This window comes from Pongo pygmaeus, chromosome 13 (genome assembly GCF_028885625.2).
Source record: "Pongo pygmaeus isolate AG05252 chromosome 13, NHGRI_mPonPyg2-v2.0_pri, whole genome shotgun sequence".
NCBI lineage: Eukaryota > Metazoa > Chordata > Mammalia > Primates > Hominidae > Pongo > Pongo pygmaeus.
Window position 1 is genome coordinate 90,245,750 of NC_072386.2, and position 20,892 is coordinate 90,266,641.

At 40.0% G+C, this 20,892-nt stretch overlaps 1 long non-coding RNA gene across 1 annotated transcript; it reads right to left on the reverse strand.

The window, feature by feature from the left end:
- Nucleotides 1–616: 616 nt before the first annotated feature.
- Nucleotides 617–20,889, reverse strand: LOC129043780 (uncharacterized). The gene is made up of 3 exons (XR_008504524.1): nucleotides 20,842–20,889; nucleotides 9,175–9,300; nucleotides 617–995 (listed from the first exon to the last, which is right to left on the reverse strand). It is a non-coding gene; the product is annotated as an uncharacterized LOC129043780 (long non-coding RNA).
- Nucleotides 20,890–20,892: the final 3 nt, after the last annotated feature.

Sequence of the window (20,892 nt, forward strand, 5' to 3'; positions counted from 1 at the left end):
TAGACTCAGTACAAGGGGAGTTAGTGTTTCAAGTGTTTCATAGCTTTTTCTTGGATATAGCCCCATGTACATGTCTTAGTAAGGAACAAACCAGATTAAATCCCTCTCATTTCTTTATCTAAACTTGATCTAATAGCTTTTCTAGTTCTGACATTTTGTATTTAATTTCACTTGATTTCCATTGTCTTCTGGTGCAAATGGAAGCATAACAGGAACTCAAAAGGGTCAGACAAACCACAAGAGCAGAGAACTGTGTCTCAAGATATATGAGGAAGAAGAAAGAGTGCCCTTAACTACTTTGCCTGACTTCAGATCTCTAGACACAGATAAATTATACCATAATGTGCAAGAAACACAGATAGTGTTAGGAATCCTCTGAGACATTTGGAGACATTATAGAGATGAGAAGAGGTGCTTGAACCCTAAAAACAAACAAATGTTCTGATTTCCTAAATAAAGAAATAATCTGAGCCAGAAAGGTCAGGAAAGTAAGTCTCAGGCGAATCTCTGACATAGTTTAAGTAGATTACTGAGCACAGAAAAGAATGCAGTGATCTCCAGTAAGCAGCATGAGTTCAGTACAAATGCTTCAGCCATACCAGCTCACCATTTACTATTTACTTTTCAGACATATTTATTTATTAGTTTGTCAGATTTAAGATTTGAGCCCATATTTAAATAATAAAATCAACTGGATGATATTTTCTTTCTTCGTTGCAAATCAGTTAATGTAGCAGCAATATTTGTTGATCAGAAGTCTGGGTTAAATCCTTTAGTGAGTCCATCCCGACCAGGTGCCACATGTGCCACTCTGCCTTCTGTAGTAGAATTGGAAGGCAACATTTCAGTTCCAGTGAAACTATATTGCCTTTATTTGGAACATCTCTAAATTCCTCTTTAAGAATTTTCTTCTGAAGTTTACTTTTTATTTTTACAGGTAGAAAGTCACTGCCCTTTGGAGAGTAGATGTTTACCTTTTCCAGAAACAGTCAGTTCTATCAGAAACAAAAAGAGATAAACTTTGATCACCTAGTCAATTGAAGGACGGGGTAGAGGGAAAGAGGAATGCAAAGATTAGGGTATACATATAAACCAAAAAAAAATTAAAAAAAAAGTTTAGTTGTGGGTCTTGTAAATTGGCCCTAAAAGCAATCGCTAAAGAGAAATTTTTAATAGAGAAAAATGTCCTTAATACTTTTCAAATTCTTAAATATTATCTTGCTTTCAAATGTTTAAAAATGTAAGTTTAAAATGATAAGGCAGACTGAACACAGAAATACATACAGACTTTTCTATACCTTCCTTTCTTCTGATCTAGCAATGTAATCCAAGCATTATAAGTAACTTTTAGTTACAGAACAGATTTCATTTCATTTCAAATGAATTTTTATATGTATGATTTTAAAAATCAGGATAGCAGATTTTATCTTCTAATGTTCTGATAGGCTATAAATCATAGCTCCTTTATTTAAACTTAAACAGAATTTTAAAAACACATGGGAACAAAGATTTAGGTAGTTTTCAGTTTGTATCTTTTGTTAAATTCTTTTGAAAGCAGAATTCAAACTTTAAATGCAAAAATTTTGTTGCATTTATTGTCACATCATATTCAAGTGTTATGTTATACGTGACTTTAACAGAATTTTAAGTTAGGAGATGGGCAGTAATGTTAGAAAGTAACATCTGTAACATTACTTTTCCAATATATCTCATCCATGCAAATGTCTCCTGTGGACATTTCAAATAATCTTCACCAAAAGTTAATTAAATAAGAAATAAAAAATAAGAAATGATATTTATCTATTTATAATTAATCTTTTTCCTGATTTACAAAACTACATATAATTCAACAACATTTTATAAAAGCAAGGGAAGGATTAAAAATAAACTGAATGTGGGAAAAATTAGCCAGGGCTGAAGCAGGGATTCATATTCATGCTTTGAAGTCCTATGTACTTGGTTAAATTTAGCTTAGGCTTTCTAACAGTCATTGCAAAGAAGGAAACAATCAGTTCCATTATTCACAAGTTTTTTAAAAAGTGCTATTTAGAGGGGTACAACACTCCAGGTTCTTGAAGCCTGAGGCTTGCGAAGCTCAATCATCTGCTAGCCAAAAATACTTCCTGATGGTAAGCTGGTTGAAAGCTGAATTAAGTACTGTATTTTGTCAGGAGGGCCTAAAATATGTCATTCCTCTGCTCTAAAACCTTCAGTGGCCCTCCGCTGCCTATACATTAACTATACATTTCTTGATCTGATATTTGAAGCCATCCTTAAAACCAAGTCAAGGTGAGCTCCCTGAAGGCAGATAGCATTTCTTATTCATTATCATATTACTAGCATTGTCACAGGTCCAGTGACAATGTAGGTGTCAACAGATGCTCAGAAACAACTCTTTTATACAGGGACTCTCAATCACCCAAGAAAATTGGCAGAAACCTCTCCAGTCATCTTTTCTCTACCTGTAAGGCCTTCCCCTGCCAGCTCTGCCAGTTAAATGCTGACCAATTTCTTCAAAATCAATAATAATATCTTCATCACCAATAATAGCTACAATAATATCACTTTGTATTTGTATTGTGCAGACACAAAGTGCAGACACAAGTGCAGACACAAAAAATCCAATTCTATTCTCATAATCAGCCTTGCTTTGTAGTCAGGGCAGGGATCATGGTCCCAGCTCCACAATGCAAAAAATCACATCTTGTACAAGATCACATGCTTATTATATGGGAGATAACATTTCCTCCTGATTTCCACAACAGGTTGTGGTCTTTTTCTCTTCTTCAAACCCTTGTGGCATTCAGTTTGGCATCTCTTATCAAAATAACTCCATTCATTTTATATAGTCCTTTATAGTTTATAAAAAATGGATTCTCATCCAAAATTCCTATTTTTTTTATTTTTACAACTTCATTTGGAAAAAATTAATCCTCCCCTTACTGTGAGGACCCTGCTGCTTTCTCCGCTCTCTCTAAAAATATAAAAAGTGAAAGCTACTCAGTAGATTTCATCACCATCACTGCATTCATTTTATCATCTGCCAAGAACAATAGAAACTAACATTTTTAAGGTTTCTACTCTCTGGAAGGTTCTGGGATAATTTTTAAATAGATAATACTGCTTTATTTTACTTCTTTGCCCTTAGACTGTTAAATTTCACACACACACATGCACACGTGCACACACACACACACACCCTGAAACGGCCCTAATCTGAAAATAAAGTATGTACTCTCCTGCTCTATGGACACTTTGACCAATGGGAAAGAGAACAGGAGTAGTGGTGACGAAAAGGAACTTAAATCCTTTCTGAAACTCTGCTACAGTGAATGATTTAAGAACCAAGTCTAGCTGGAGTCCATCAGGGGGATCCAGAATGTGTTGACAAGAGCTGCCAGTTAGGGGAATTCCTGGTGAAGACACCCTCAGGTAGGAAAAGACCCCAGCAGAGAGATTTTGATGAGGTGACTCTTCATCCTTCACCTTGGTTCTGAGTGACAGCTCCAAGCCAGAAGAAGGCTGGAGAACAGAACCAAACTGGAAGCCACCACCAGAAATCTTTTGGGTTTGAGGACTGGAAAGTCCCTGTGTTAAGATGCAGCACTACACAACTCCAGGGGGCACTCTTCACATGGCCCACACTGTGCACATGGCCTTGGAGTTATGCAACATGGGGTCCTCCTCATGGTATCTGGCCCGGTTCTCCCATTCCACTGACTGCATGTCCCCCTCGACAGGGGACATCCATGTCGAGACCCTCAAGGGAACTGGGAACTTTCAAGCTTTCATTACTCATTTCATGATTTGGTGCTTGGCATTTTGATTTCAGTTCACTTTATGGCTTTTCCTTGAATAAGATTTTAAAGATATATATGATGGGGAGCACTGGGATTCTCTAGACATGCTAAGCAGGAACTCAAAAGTGAGTATCATGCCAATTGTGTGATTCCTCCCATAGCGTAACTCAGGCTCCTGATGGCAAAGATTTCTCTGGAAAAAAGGTCAACTTCATCCAGACTCTGTGGTCTCCATTCTTTTAGCTATGTTTTTCTGTGAAAAGCATTACCTTTTGAGAAAAGCAAATTAGAAATTATTCTAACTTATATATGGGGCCCAGCAATAATTTCCCATCCACGCTTCAGGTCTGTAGTTCCCAAAACTGACTATACTTTAGAAACGTTTACAGAAAATATATTGACATCTACTTCAGGACAAGTCAAGATCTCTGAAGGTGGGGCCCAGGCAACTACATCTTTTTTTTTTTTTTTTTTCTTTTTGAGACGGAGTCTCACACTGTCGCCGGGCTGGAGTGCAATGGCGCAATCTTGGCTCACTGTAACCTCCACCTCCCAGGTTCAAGTGATTCTCCTCCCTAAGCCTCCGGAGTAGCTGGGATTACAGGTGCCCCCCAGCACGCCCAGCTAATTTTTTGTATTTTTAGTAGAGACGGGATTTCACTATGTTGGCCAGGCTGTTCTCGAATTTCTGACCTCGTGATCCACCCGCCTCGGCCTCCCAAAGTGCTGGGAGCAACTACATCTTTTAAAAGGTTTCTAAGTGATTCGCTGTGCTGTCAGGGTGGTGACCCTGTGCCTCGGGTAGTTTTTTATTCTTCCTCTAATCTCAGCCTCAGTGATAAATTGAGCTTCAGAAGGTTTGCTCAGCTGGAGAAACTCAGTTATGAAACTGGAGGGGACACTAATGAGAACACAAAGGCAATGAGACGAACAGGTCATTTAAAACAAATATTTATCAAGTGCCACATTCCCAGTCATGTACCAGGTGCTGGGAACACAAAATAATTATGACAAAGTCCCTGCCCTCAAAAAGTTTCTGCTCTAGCTGGGAAGACGGGTATGTGAATTACTATAACACAGAGCAAAATTAAATCAAGGTATTATGGGAACACAGGCTGGGAAAATGAGGGAAGGTTTTGGAGGAGAAAATACATTTGAGGTAGGTCTTCAAGGAGGGATAAAGTTCTGATCAATGGAAAAGAGGCAGAAGGCATTCCAAAGAGGTATAGCTTGAGCAAAGGCATAGAGGCAAGAAAGTGGATGGGATATTGAGGAACTATAGGAACCTGGTTCAGAAAATAGTAGCCTATGAGGCTGGAGGTTTTTATTTTTTAATTATTACTTTTAAAATTTTCTCTAGAGATGGGGTCTCATGTTGCCCAGGTTGGTCTCAAACTCCTGGACTCAAGCGATCCTCCTGCCTCAGCTTCCCAAAGTGCTTGGGTTACAGACGTGAGCCACTGCACCTGGTGAGGCTGGAGATTTAAATTTAAATGTGAAGCCAGGCACATTTGTACTACGATTGCACCTGTGAATAGCCACTGCACTCCAGCCTGGGCAATATAGCGAGACCCTGTCTCTTAAAATGTTTTTGAAATTAAAAAAAAAAAATTGGTGGAAGGCCTCAGAAGCCCCCACAAGTAATCTGTAGGTATTATGAGTTTGTGAATCTATACGGTATGTGTCTTAGATGGAGAGAACACAATAAAGATAAAAACCAAATCGTGCCATGATAAGATCTGAAACAAATAGAAAGATGATCTATATGAACTTTGATAAATACCTCTGAGGTAGTTACTCATCCTGTTTTCGGGCAGCCTTCTCTGATTTTATGCTTTAGCACTTGTAGGTGCTAACTATGAAGCAGAAAGCTGCACAGACAAGCCACTTAAATTATTCATCCTAAATCAAGTTGAGTTTAAGAGTCTTCTCTTGTTACTCCCACTACTCTGAGGGAGCTGGACACACCACTGTTGCATTTTTTTTCTGTGCTTTTCACATATGTTCTCTCTGTTAAGAATGTTATTTCTTCCTTCTGTGATAATGCCCATGTACTGACTAAACTTGTAAGTTGCCAGCTCTGTGTGTTTTTCTATAGCATTTTTGTAGGGACAGCTAATCTAACAGTTATTAATTATACTGTATTTAGTAAAATGTCTGTGTTCCCTCCCAGACTGTGAACCCCTGGAAGACAGAAACAGGATCTTTTTAAACTTTCAATCACCAGGACTCAGCACAGTGGCTGACATGCTGGTGGTGCAGACTGAATGACTGAATGAGAAAGCACTTACCAGATGTTGGAAAGATTTAAACTTACCAATTATGTCCTTTAATGTTTAGGTACTGGGATTCGGGAAATTTTTTTCCATATTTAAAACCATTTGCTCAGGTTCAAAACACTTCTCTTCTGAAGTGTTCACTTATATAAGCAAAACGACAGTTGCTGAACCTATCAATTTATTTCCATGAAAGAAGCAACATTTCTCTCTTTAGTACTAATCTGCCAAGGAAATATTAAAGTTAATGTATCTTTGGCTAGAAGTATAAATATTACTCAAAAAGCTCCTAAAAACAACTGAAGCCTACAAAAGGGGAAAAAATCCCGTAAGGGATATGACAATAGAATTTGGGCCTTCCTGGGATAAGAGGAGAGAGGGTGGTGCTCTTTGTGAATTTTGATGATTTCCAGTTCCTTAAATGTATTCCACTACTTGGAGGATTAAAAGGTTTACTGGTGAGAGTGTCAGTTGTCAAAGGACTGAGGACAGATTCTATAATCCTGCAAAAGAGAGCTCCAACAGCTTCTCCGACAGGAATCTTGAAATATTTGTTATCTCAGGAATAATTTTGCCCTATTGTTATACTTCCTTGGTTCTTTAACAATCCTGTTGCCCCTGGAAGAAATAACATGTTTAAGGAAATTAATTTTTGCACCGTTGCTCCCGAATTCTATTTGTAAGGCACCTTGTCTATTACTCCATGCATTTGTATTGGTTTTTGCCTCATGTATTTTGATGCTCTGTTGTTAGGTGTGTACACATTAAGGATTGTTTTGTCCTCTTGGAGAACTGAACTATTTATCATTAGGTAAGTGCTCTTCTTCATCCCTGATAATTTTCCTTGTTCTGAAGTCTGCATTGACTGCAATTACTAGAGCTACTCCAGCTTTCTTTTGAATAGTGTTAGCATATATTATGGGTTGAATTGTGTCCCCTCCCCTAGATTTTTATTGTTGAAGTTCTAACTCCCAATACCTCAGAATGTGACTTGTATATTTGGATACAGCGTCTTTAAAGAGGTATAAAATTAAAATAAGGTCATAAGAATGGGCCCTAATCCACTATGGTTAGTGTCCTTATATGAAGAGGAAATTTGGACACAGACACGAACAGAGGGAACTCTATATTCTTCTCAAGAGGGAGAAGATGGCCATCTACTAGCCAAGGAGACAGGCTAAGAACAGATCCTTCCCTCATGATCCTTGGAAAAAATAATTCTGCCAACACCTTGATCTCAGACTTCTAACCTCCAGATTGTGAGAACATAAATTTCCCTTGTTTAAGCCACCAATTTCTAGAACTTTGTTATGGAAGCCCTAGCTAATGAATACAGCATGGTATCTCTTCCACCATTTCATTACTTTTAACCTACTTGTGTCTTTATAGAGTGAGTTTCTTGTAGACAACATATGGGTCTTGTTTTTTATTGTCTGACAATCACACTCACAAAAAATTGATATATTTGGACAATTCACACTTAAAGTGGCTATTGATGTATTTGGTTTAACATCTACATGTTCCTAATGTTTTCTACTCATTGCACTTGTTCTTTGTTTATTTTTGCTCCCCCTTCTTTTCTATCTTCTTTTGCATATCAATTACACTTCTTCTTGAATTTTTTAAGTAGTTGCCCTAGAGTTTCCAATATACGTTCACATCTGATCTAAGTCCAATTTCAAGTAACACAATGCCACTCTAGAGGTAGTGCAGTTACCTTATTCCCAATTCCTCCCTCCCATCCCTTAAAGCATTTATGCCATTCTTTTGACTTATCCATAAGGTATCATCACCCAATATATTGTTACTGTTATTACTTTAAACAGAGAGCTGAAAGGTTTAAAGCACTGGCGGGACAACAGGACACATACCAAATTACTGTACTAAAAGGTAGACTGATGGGTCAAAAAAACCAATAAGGTAGTCATTTGGAGGAAGGAGGCATTAAATCTAGAAATTCTAGAAATATTAGGAGAGGCCATATTTGGTATGAACATGGAAAGATGAGTATGATTTGGACATGCATAGAAGGAAGAGCAATTGGTAGAGAATATGCCAGGTGGAAGGCACAGGATAGGACTGGGGAAAGGACTGGGATTAAAAAACACTGAGAATTTCAATTTGGTTAGAACTAAAGATGTGTGATGGAAAGTAATTGGAAATAAAGTTAGAAAATAAGGTTGGGCTCATGTGAAATTTCTGCTAACTTGCATGTTTGTACGTCTATCATGTGATATTAATTGACATTCATAATAATAATAACTAAGGTACTACAAAATCCAAAGTGCCTTGTAAACTGCTGAGGTAAAAATAACATTTAATATAATTTTAACGCTGTTTGTTTACTGTGTTCTCACTGTAAGCATAGTGTAAAGTTCCATTTTTGAGGAGGAGTTAGGATGGTAAGGGATGTGAATAAGAGGAATTAAAGTCAATGGACAAAGCAAAAATTACATAGTCAAAATTACCCTTGAAAATTCTTTAAATTGCCCAAAAGGTTCATTAAGCATGACTTTATAAATACTATTTTATGCAATAATCTTAGGCACACTAAATTGTGAGAATAACTAAACTAGCTAATCTAAAGAACAAAAAGGGGAAGAGGGAAAAGGGAACAAAATTTATAAGCAGATGTCTGGGCATTTATAAAATGATTATCAAATTCCTCTGTAGTGAATGGGAAGGTGTTTACTCATTTGGGTTTGCTATAAAGCCTCTTTAACCTTACTATATATATGAACAGACTGTTTGGTGATGGTGTGTGTGGTGGCAGGGGACAATAAAGCAGATAGTGGTGAGGTTTAAGTACTAAAGTCAGTGGATTCATTATATATATATGTTTAAATTGATATCATAAGATAGTAGAAACATGGGATTTTGTGTCTACAATAGTTAGAATTATCTAGATTGAAAGTAGAACTTTATTTGAGCTAGTTAAAACAAAGAAAAATGAGGAATAGATTGGAGGGAGGTGGAGCCAGATGGCTGAATAGACACCTTCAATGAACATCTCCCCTCCAGGAATAGCAAATTGAAAAACTATCCACACAAGAAAGCCCTTTTGTAAGAACCAAAAATCAGGTGAGTGATCACAGTACCTGGTTTAAACAGCTTATCAAGGAAGGGCACTGAAGAGGGTAGGAAAGACAGTCCTGAATTGCTGACACCACCCCTTCTCCATCCTCCAGCAGCAGCTGCGTGGTGAGGAGAGAGAATCTGTATGCCTGGGGGAGGAAGAGCACAGTGATTGTGAGACTTTGCATTGGAACTCAGTGGTGCCTGAGTGGAAAGCAACACAAGAAAGAGTTTAGCTGGTGCTCACAGAGGGAGCATTTAGACCTGCCCTAGCCAGAGGGGGATCATCCATCCCAATAGTCAGAACCTGAGTTCCAGCAAGCCACATGACCATGGGCTAAAGTGCTCTAGGACCCTAAATAAACTTGAAAGACAGTCTAAGCAACAAGGACTGCATTTCCTGGGCAAGTCCTGGTACTGTGCTGGACTCAGAGCCAGTGGACCTGGGGGGCACGTGACCTAGTGAGACCCCAGCTGGGGTGGCCAAGGGAGTGCTTGTGTCAAACCCCCTTAACCCTGGGCAGCACAGCTTGCAGCTCCAAAAGAGACTCCTTCCTTCCACTTGAGGAGAGGAGGGGGAAGAGCAAAGAAGACTCTGTCTTGCAACTTGTATACCATCTCAGCCACAGTAGAACAGGGTACCAGGAAGAGTCCTGAAGCCCCCAAACCAGTCCTAGTTCGTGAACAACATTTCTAGACACTGTGGGCCAGAAGGGGACCCTCTGCCTTAAAGAGAAGGACGCAGTTATGGCAGGATTCATCTCTTGCTGACTAAAGAGCACTTGGGTCTTGAATAAACACCAGCGGCAGCAAGGCAGTACTTGTCACAGGACTTGGATGAGACTGAGTGCTGTGCTAGCTTCAGGTGTGACCCAGCACATTCCCAGCTGTAGTGGCTACGGAGAGAGACTCCTTCGGTTTAACGAAAGGAGAGGGAAGAGTAAGCCTTGCAGCTAGCTTGGCCACAGTAGGGTAAAGCACCAAGTGGGCTCCTGGGGTCTCTGATTCCAGGACTTTGCTCCTGGATGGTATTTCTCAACTAACCCTGGGCCAGAGGGGAGCACACAGCCCTAAAGAGAGACCCAGGCCTGGCAGCATTCACTGCAAGCTGACTGAAGAGCCCTTGGGACTTGAGTAAACCAAGCAGTACTTGCTATAGGCCTGGGGTGGTGGTGGTCATGGGGAGAAACTCCTTCTGCTTGAGGAAAGGAGAGGTAAGAGCGGAAAGGACTTTGTCTTGTGGCCTAGGTGCTAGCTCAGCCACAGTAAAATAGAGCACTGAGGAGCTGCCTAAGGTTCCCAGCTCCAGGCCCTGGCTCCCAGATAGCATTTTTGGACCTGCCCTGGGCTGAGGGGCACCTATAGTCCTGAAGGGAAGGACAGAAGGCTGGCTGGATTTGCCACCTGCTGACTGAAGAGCGCTTGAGCCTTGAGTGAACACTGGCAGTAGCCAGACAGTGGCTGCTGCAGGCCTTGGGCAAGACTTAGTGCTATGCTGGCTACAGGTATGACTCAGCACAGTCCCAGTGGTGGTGGTTACGGGGGTGCTTGTGTCACTCCTCCCCCAGATCCAGGAAGCTCATCATGGAGAGACTCTATTTATTTGGGATAAGTAATAAAAGTGAACAAGAGTCTCTGCCTGGTAATCCAGGGAATTCTCTTAGCTCTTACCCAAGACCACCAAGGCAGTACATCTACGAGTCTGCAAGAGTCACAGCACTACTGGGCTTAGGGTGGCCCCTAATGCAGATATGCTTGCAGTGAACAGAGACTTACATCACAACACTCAATTCCCTCTGAATACGTGGAAATCCTTCCCAAGAAGGATAGATACAAACAAGCTCAGACTGCAAAGACTACACCTAACTCTTCAATGCCTAGACATTGCTGAATATCCACAAGCATCAAGACCATCAAGGAAAACACGAACTCACTAAACAACATAAATAAGGCACCAGTGACCAATTCTGGAGTGACAGAATTACATGAACATTCAGACAGAGAATTCAAAATAGCTCTTTTGAGGAAGTACAACAAAATTCAAGATAACACAGAGAAGGAATTCAGAATCATATCAGATAAATTTAACAGAGATTCAAATAATTTTTAAAAACCAAGCAGAAATTCTGAAGCTAAAAAATTCAACTGACATACTGAAGAAGGAATCAGAGTATCTCAACAACAGAACTGATCAAGTAGAAGAAAGAATGAGTGAGCCTGAAGATAGGCTACCTGAAAATACACAGTCACAGGCGACAAAATAAAAAAAGAATAAAAAAGAATAAGGCATGCCTATAGGATCTAGAAAATAGCCTGAAAAGAGCAAATCTAAGAGTTACTGGCTTTAAAGAGAAGGTAGAGAGAGATTGGGGTAGAAAATGTATTAAAAGGGATAACAGAGAACATTCCAAACCTAGAGAAAGATATCAGTATTTAAGCACAAGAAGATTATAGAACACCAAGCAGATTTAACCCAAAGAACACTACTTCAAAGCATTTAATAATCAAACTCGCAAAGGTGAAGGAAAGAAAGAACCTTAAAAGCAGCCAAAGAAAAGAACCAAATAACATACAAAGGAGCTCCAATATGTCTGGCAGCAGACTTCTCAGTGGAAAACTTACAGGTTTGACATGGCAGTACATATGGTGTGACAGAGTGGCATGACATATTTAAAGTGATGAAGAAAACACTTTTATCCTAGAATAGTATATCCGGTAAAAAATATCCTTCAACCGTGAAGAATAAATAGAGACTTTCCCAGAGAAACAAAAACTGAGGGATTTCATCAACACCGAACTTGTCCTACAAGAAATGCTAAAGGGAGTCCTTCAATCTGAAAGAAAAGGATGTTAAGCAATAAGAAGTGATCTGAAGGTACAAAACTCACTGGTAATAATAAGTAAACAGACAAAAACGGAAGTTTTTTCTTAAGACAGGGTCTAGCTTTGTTGCCCACCCAGCCTGCAGTGCAGTGGTGCTATTAATAACACAGCTCACTGCATCCTCAACTCCTGGGCTCAGGTGATCCTCCCACCTCAGCCTTCCAAGTAGCTGGGACCACTGGCTCATGCCACCGTGCCTGGCTTATTTTTAAAAAAATTTTTGTAGAGACAGGGTCTTGCCACGTTGCCCAGGCTAGTCTCAAACACATGGGCTCAAGGTGTTGAGACTGCCTGGGCAACATGGCCAAAACTGTCTTGCCCTCCCAAAGTGCTGGGGTTATAGGCATGAGCTACTGTGCCCAGCCAAACACAGAATATCGTAACACTGTAATTGTGGTATGGAAATTACTCATGTCTTGAGCAGAAATACTAAAATATGAACCTATCAAAAATAATAATTACAACAACTTTTCAAGACACGGACAGTGTAAGATATAAATAAGAACACCAAAAAGTTAAAAAGCAAGCAGTTAAAGTGTAAAGTGAAGTTGAAGTGTAGAGTTTTTATTACTCTTCTCTTTGCTTATTTGTTTGTTTTTATAACCAGTGTTTAGTTGTTATCAGCTTAAAATAATGGGTTACAAGCTGTTATTTCCATGCCTCATGAGAACCTCAAATTTAAAAACCTACAGCAGATACACAAAAATTAAAAAGCAAGAAATTGGAACATACCACCAGAGAAAATACTCTTCACAAAAGGAAGGAAGGGCGGGAGGGAGGGAGGAAAGAAAGCAGGCAGGCAGGCAGGGAGGGAAGACCACAAAACAACAAGAAAACAAATTATAAAATGGCAAAAGTAAGTCCTTACTTATCGATAGTAACATTTAATATAAACAGACTAAACTCACCAATCAAAAAGACACAGAGTAGTTGAACTAATTTAAAAAGACACAAAGATCTGTTGTCTACAGGAAACACACTTTACCTATAAAGACACATGGATTGAAAATAAAGAGATGGAAAAAAATATTCCGTGCCAACTGAAACAAACAAACAAAAAAAGAGCAGGAGTAGCCATTTGTGCTTTTTTTTTTTTTTTTTTTTTGAAATGGAGTCTCGCTCTGTTGCCCAGGCTGGAGTGCAGTGGCATGATCTCAGCTCACTGCAACCTCTGCCCTACTGGGTTCAAGCAATTCTCCCACCTCAGCCTCCTGAATAGCTGGGATTACAGGCACATGCCACCACGCCTGGTGAATTTTTGTATTTTCAGTAGAGATGGGGTTTCACCATGTTGGCCAGGCTGGTCTTGAACTACTGACCTCAAGTTATCTGCCCATTTCGGCCTCCCAAAGTGCTGGGATTACAAGCAGGAGCAGCTATATTTTTATTAGACAAAAGATTTCAGACAAAGTCCATAAAAAGAGACAAAGAAGGTCATTATATAATGATAAACGGGTCAATTCAGAAAGAGAATTTAGTAATTCTAAACATATATGCACCTAACACTGGAGAGCACCCAGGTATACAAAGCAAATATTATTAAAACTAAGGTCAGAGATAGACCCCAATACAATGATAGCTGGAGACTTCAACACCCCATTTTCAGCATTGGACACATCACCCAGACAGAAAATCAACAAGGAAACACTAGATTTAATCTGTACTATAGACCAAATGGATTTAATAGATATTTACAGAACATTTCATCTAATGCCTGTAGAATACACATTCTTCTCTTTATTATATGAATCATTCTCAAGGATAGGTCATATATTAGGTCACAAAACAAGTCTTAAAACACTCAAAAAAAATCAGAATAATATCAAGGGCCTTCTCTGACCATAATGGAATAAAACTAGAAATCAAAAACAAGAGGAACTTTGGAAACTATACAAACACATGGAAATTAAATAATAGGCTCTTGAATGACCAGCAGGTCAATGAAAAAATTAAGAAGGAAATTTAAAATTTCCTAAAACAAATGAAAATGGAAACATGACACACCAAAAGCCATGAGATACAGCAGAAGCAGTACTAAGAGGAAAGTTTATAGCAATAACCACCTAATAAAAAAGGAGAAAAACTTCAAACAACCCAACAATGCATATTAAAGAACTAGAAAACAAGAGCAAACCAAACCTCAAATTAGTAGACGAAAATAAATAATAAAAATCAGAGCAGAAATAAATGATATAAAAATGAACAAAACAATACAAATGATCAATAAAATGATAAGGTGGTTTTTTGAAAAGATAAATAAAGTCAATCAACTTTTAGCTAGACTAAGAAAAAAGAGAGAAGACCCAAATAAATAAAATCAGAGACAAAAAAGGAGACATTATAATCTAAACTGCAGAAATTCAAAAGATCATTAGAGACTACTATGAGCAAGTATATGCCCATAAATTGGAAAATCTAGAAGAAATGGACAAATTTCTAGACACATACAACCTGCCAAGGTTGAACCATGAAGAAGTCCAAAACCTGAACAGACCTATCATAAGTAATGAGATTGAAGCTGTAATAAAAAGGCTTCCAGCAAAGAAAAGCCCACTCAGGGGCCCTGTCTGCTCCTGGACCAATTCCCTGTGGTCAAGGGTAGGAAGGGGTTCATGCTGGTACAACAGAGACTCATAACTGTTAGCATTCAGATCTGGAGGGGAGGAGCAGTTCCTGGGCTTTTCTTTGCAGTTCTCAGAAAAGTAATGGGCCAGGAAGATAACCTATTAGGTCTATATCATTGTGCCAAATTTGGATTTTATTTCAGATTCTTCATATACTTGCTTTATGATACTAGAAAATTTATTGCTTAATTCATGTAAAATACATCGTTTTCCTAGGATGTTCCAGGAACCGTACTAGGTTCTAAGTAAATAATAATGTATATCTTTCCTCAAGAAACTTAGAATCTAGTAGAGTCACAGATAAGAAGATGAAGAATTCGACTAATTATGATAAGGACCTTTATAGGGATAAGCATAGATTGCTGTAGTAGCTTATAAGGGGACATTAAACCTGGACCTGAGAGGGTGAGAGTATTAGTCTGTTTTCACGCTGCTGATAAAGACATGCCCGAGACTGGGAAGAAAAAAAGATTTAATTGAACTTACAGTTCCACATGGCTAGGGAGGCCTCAGAATTATGGCAGGAGGTGAAAGGCACTTCTTACATGGCGGTGACAAGAGAAAATAAGGAAGATGCAAAAGCGGAAACCCCTGATAAAACCATCAGATCTCATGAGACTTATCCACTACTACGAGAACAGTATGGAGGAAACTGCCCCCACGATTCAAATTATCTCCCACCAGGTCCCTCCCACAACACGTGGGAATTATGGGAGTAAAATTCAAGATGATATTTAGACAGGGACACAGAGCCAAACGATATCATTCAGCCCTTGGACCCTCCAAATCTCATGTCCTCACATTTCAAAAGCAACTATGCCTTTCCAACAATCCCCCAAAGTCTTAACTCATTTTAGCATTAACCCAAAAGTCCACAGTCCAAAGTCTCATCTGAGACAAGGCAAGTCTCTTCTGCCTATGAACCTGTAAAATCAAAAGCAAGCTATTTACTTCCTAGATACAATGGGGTACAGGTAGTAGGTAAATACAGCTGTTACAAAAGGGAGAAATTGGCCAAAACAAAGGGGTTACAGAGCACATGCCCTGTAACAGAAATCCAGTGGGGCAGTCAAATTCTAAAGCTCCAAAATGATATCCTTTGACTCCACGTCTCATATCCAGGTCACCCTGAGGCAAGAGGTAGGTTCCATTGTCTTGGGCAGCTCTGTCCCTGTGGCTTTGCAGGGTATACCACCCCTCTTGGCTGCTTTCACGGGCTGGTGTTGAGTGTCTGTGGCTTTTCCAGGTGCACAGTGCAAGGTGTCAGTGAATCTACCATTCTGGGGTCTAGAGGGACGGTGGCCCTCTTCTCACAGTTCCACTAGGTAGTGCCACAGTAGGGTCTCTGTGTGGGGGCTCCAACCCCACATTTCCTTTCTGTACGGCCTTAGCAGAGGTTCTCCATGAGGACCCCACCCCTGCAGCAAACTTTTGCCTGGGCATCCAGGCATTTCCATACATCCTCTGAAATCTAGGCGGAGGTTCCCAAACCCCAGTTCTTTACTTCTGTGCACTTGCAGGCTCAAAACCACGTGGCAGCTGCCAAGGCTTGGGGCTTGCACCCTCTGAAACCACAGCCCAAGCTCCACATTGGCCCCTTTCAGCGACAGCTGGAGCAGTTGAGACACAGGGCACCAAGTTCCTAGGCTGTACACAGCAGGAGGACCCTTGGCCCAGCCCATGAAACCATATTTTCCTCCAAGGCCTCTGGGCCTGTGATGGGAAGAGCTACTGTGAAGACCTCTGACATGCCCTGGAAACATTTTCCCCATTGTCTTGGCGATTAACATTTGACTCCTCATTACTTATGCAAATTTCTGCAGACAGCTTGACTTTCTCCTCTGAAAATGGAATTTTCTTTTCTGTCACATTGTCAGGCTACAAATTTTCCAAACTATTATGCTCTGCTTCCCTGATAAAACTGAATGCCTTTAACAGCACCCAAGTCACCTCTTGAATACTTTGCTGTTTAGAAATTTCTTCCACCAGATACCCTAAATCATCTCTCTCAAGTTCAAAGCTCCACAAATCTCTAGGGCAGGGACAAAATGCCGCCAGTCTCTGCTAAAATATAACGAGAGTCACCTTTGCTCCAGTTCCCAACAAGTTCCTCATCTCTATCTGAGACCACCTCAGCCTGGACCTTATTGTTAATATCATGATCAGCATTTTTGTCAAAGTCATTCAACAAGTCTCTAGGAGGCTCCAAACTTTCCCACACTTTCCTGTCTTCTTCTGAGCCCTCCAAACTGTTCCAACCTCTGCCTGATACCCAGTTCCAAAGTTGCTTCCACATTTTTGGGTACCTTTTCAGCAACACCCCACTCTACTGGTACCAATTTACTGTATTAGTCCATTTTCATGATGCTGATAAAGACATACCCGAGACTGGGAAGAAAAGGTTTATTTGGACTTACAGTTCCACATGGCTGGGGAGGTCTCAGAGTCATGGCGGGAGGTGAAAGGTACTTCTTACATGGCAGCAGCAAGAGAAAATGAGGAAGATGCAAAAGTGTGGAAACCCCTGATAAAAACATTAGATCTCTTGAGACTTATTCACTACCACGAGAACAGTATGGGGGAAATCGCCCCCATGATTCAAATTATCTCCCATGATTCAAATTATATCCCACCAGGTCCCTCCCATAACATGTAGGAATTATGGAAGTACAATTCAAGATGAGATTTGGGTGGGGACACAGAGCCAAACCATATCAGTGGGGGAAGCTTCCTAGGTGAGATGACTTTTGAGTCCAACAGAATAAAGAGTAATTTCTTTACTCTGGGGTGGGGGGAAAGAGATGGGGAAAAGCAGGCAAAAAATGGCATTCTAAGAAGAAAGAGTAATAGTTGCAAAATCAATTTGGATTTTTAAAATTGTTTTATTATAGAAATCATAAAGGGAGCCTGGTGTGGTGGCACACACCTGTAATCCTAGCACTTTGGGAGGCTGAGGTAGGAGGATCGCTTGAGCTCAGGAATTGGAGACTAGACTGGGCAACACAGGGAGTCCCAATTTCTAGAAAAATAAAATTAGCCCATCATAGTGGCATACACCTGTGGTTCCAGCTTCTTGGCAAGCTGAGGCGGGAGGAGGTCAAGGCTGCAGTGAATCATGATCATCCCCATTGCACTCTAGTCTGGGTGACAAAGCAAGACTCTATCTCAAAACAAAACACGAAGGAAGGAAGGAAGGAAGGGAGGGAAGGAAATAAGGAAAGGAAAGGAAAAGAAAGGGAAGGAAGGAAGGAAATAAGAAAGGAAAGGAAAAAAGGGAAGGAAGGAAGGAAATAAGAAAGGAAAGGAAAAGAAAGGGAAGGAAGGAAGGAAAAAAGAAAGAAAAGAAAGAAAGACAAGAAAGAGAAAGAAAGAGAAAGAAATCATAATGGGATTTTGATAAATTTTTAAATTAGTTTAGTGGAAATGGACAACTTTACAATATTGACTGTATTATTTTTCCACATATTCAAGTCTTTACTTGTATATTTTATGGAAATATGGAAGTCGGTTAAAGTATAAATACTGTTGGGTAAGATTTGAGTCTTACTCCTGTTATGTAGTATATGGGACTTGGACCTTGGTCAAGTTACTCTCTAAGCCTTAATTTCCTAGTCTGTATGAAGGGGGTGATTGTAATACCTACTTCATGGGTTGTCATCAGTATTAAATAACACATTGCATGTAAAGCGCCTAACCAAGTGCTTTACACATCACATACAATCAAATAAAAAGCTACTTCTTCCCCCCTCCCTTTTTAAATGGCTTTATTTAGGTATAATTGACACACAATAAGCACTTATACATAAACATATTTACAGTGTACAATTTGGTAAGTTTTGACATATATATACATCCATGCAACTATTACCACAATCAAGATAATGAACATTTCTATCACCCCCAAAGTTTCCTCATGCCCCTTTGTGATCCTTCCTTCCACCCCTATCCCTCATCTAGCTATTATTCTCAATTCTTCAAATAGGTCTTGTAATTCCTTATAAACGCAAACTTGATTTCTGTTATTTTTGAATGTAATCTTTCTCCCAGTACATTTCAATTTTTTTTTTTTTTTTTGAGACAGGGTGTCAGTCTTTTCTCCAGGCTGGAGTGCAGTGGTGGGATCATAGCTCATTGCAGCCTCAAACTCCTGGGCTCAACTGATCCTCCTGTCTCAGCCTCCTGAGTAGTTGGGATTATAGGTACATGCCACCATACCCAGCTACGTTTGTTTTTTTGTTTTTTTTAGAAATGGGGTCTCACTATTTTGCCCAGGTTGGTCTTGAATTTCTAGCCTCAGGCAATACTCCCTCATTGGCCTCCCGAAGTGCTGAGATTACAGGCATGAGCCATCACGCCCAGTCTTCTTCCCACTACATTTTAAAACTGATGATTGTTGTTTAGGAGAGGTATTTTATAGCCATCTTATTGAATTAGTTTCAATTTATTCCATGGATTTTCCAAGAAAGCAATCAATCATAATACCCTAAAAGAATTTTTTTTTAATTTTCTTTCCAACATATACACTTAATGTTTTGTTTGGACTTGCTGGGTTCAGTTAGGACTTCAGGAAAATGTCGGCCAGTAGTAGCAGGCCTGCCCCTAAAAACTTGATGACCCAGAGTACACAAAAGAGGTCCACACACCATATGTTTGAATATTTAAAGATTATAAATCAAGCTAACAAACAGTTAGATTAAAAAGTTTTGCTCAGGTGTGGTGGCTTACACCTGTAATCCCAGCACTTTGGGAGGCCGAGGCGGGCGGATCACGAGGTCAGGAGATCAAGACCATCCTGGCTAACATGGTGAAACTCCATCTCTATTAAAAATACAAAAAATTAGCAGGGCGTGGTGGCACACGCCTGTAGTCCCAGCTACTCAGGAGGCTGACGCAGGAGAATCTATTGAATCCGGGAAGTGGAGGTTGCAGTGAGCTGAGATCACGCCACTGCACTCCAGCCTGGGCAAAAAAGCAAGACTCTGTCCAAAAAAAAAAAAAAAAAGGTTTTATCCTACTACTTTGACACACCTAACTTACAGCAAACATACATATAAAAACCTAGAAGTCCAGGTCCAAATTTAGAATCTTTGAGTACCACACCTCCCGATTTTGTACCTAAGGAAGCTTTTTCAGAACTTAACACAAATGATCTTTTATTTCAAAAGATCTTATTTCACTGATCCTTGCATAAAAAACATTTTCTCACAGTATTGCCTAATACTTTAATTTTTCTCCTTAGAATCAAAATTTGATAAATACATTCTGGGGCTCATTGTAAAACAAACATCAGCATACATTATGTCCCCAAAGAAAATCCAAATTGCTTGGTAGATTTGGTGCTTTGTTTTAGAAATTGTCTTTCAAGGCTTTTTAAAGGACCTACAGGCCCCTAATCTTCCCTGTTTACCTCCTACTCTACTGGAAGACCCTAAGAACTGAGTTTCCTTAACTGTGGTTTGAACATCCTGATCACTTCTGAGACAATGCCATTAGTGAATACATTCTAAGCACGTCATCTGAATATTAACAGACATCTTTTTAAAAGGGCTGGATCTGGAAGTTAGGCCATGAAGAGAGAAGGACCTGTGACTTGGACAAGGCTGGCCACCTGCTTGTTCATGTGGTTGCAGCTGGTCTAACTGGAGTAACTTGGGAAGGAAATTAGGACACCCAGTTGGAGTTCCAGCTCTGTCATAAGCTGGCTGAACTGGAGCGAGTCACTTAAAACTCTTTGTTAAACCCCAGAGTCATAATCTATAAAATCGGGATAAAGACGTTTGCCTTAAGCCCTCCACCAGTTTTTGGAGGAAACCACAATTTGCTGAGCTTTAATTTTTACACCTGTTGCAATTAAGATGGCACTCCTGCCCTGTCCACTTCACAGGGCTTTTGGGGACGGGATGGGGAGGCACAACCTTTCTGAGCTTCAGTTTCAAAACAGAGCTAAGAATACATGCCCAACCCGCAAATAAAATTCTAGGAAGAACAGAGGAAAATGGACAGGAAAACTGCAAAATGCAGTCTGCCATACAAGCATGAATTGTCTTAAACACAACAAGCAGACCTAAAGAGGGTTTGTGCGTCTCTCTCCTCTTGGTTCGAGTCACAACCCCATAACGTAAATCAAGACCACTTTTGAAAAAGGCTTTCGCTGTTCTGAGCAGCGTCCGCATTTGTACTCACCTGCGCGCCTCCCGCGCCCGGCCTGGAGGCCTCGCGGGGCGGGGTCGGGGG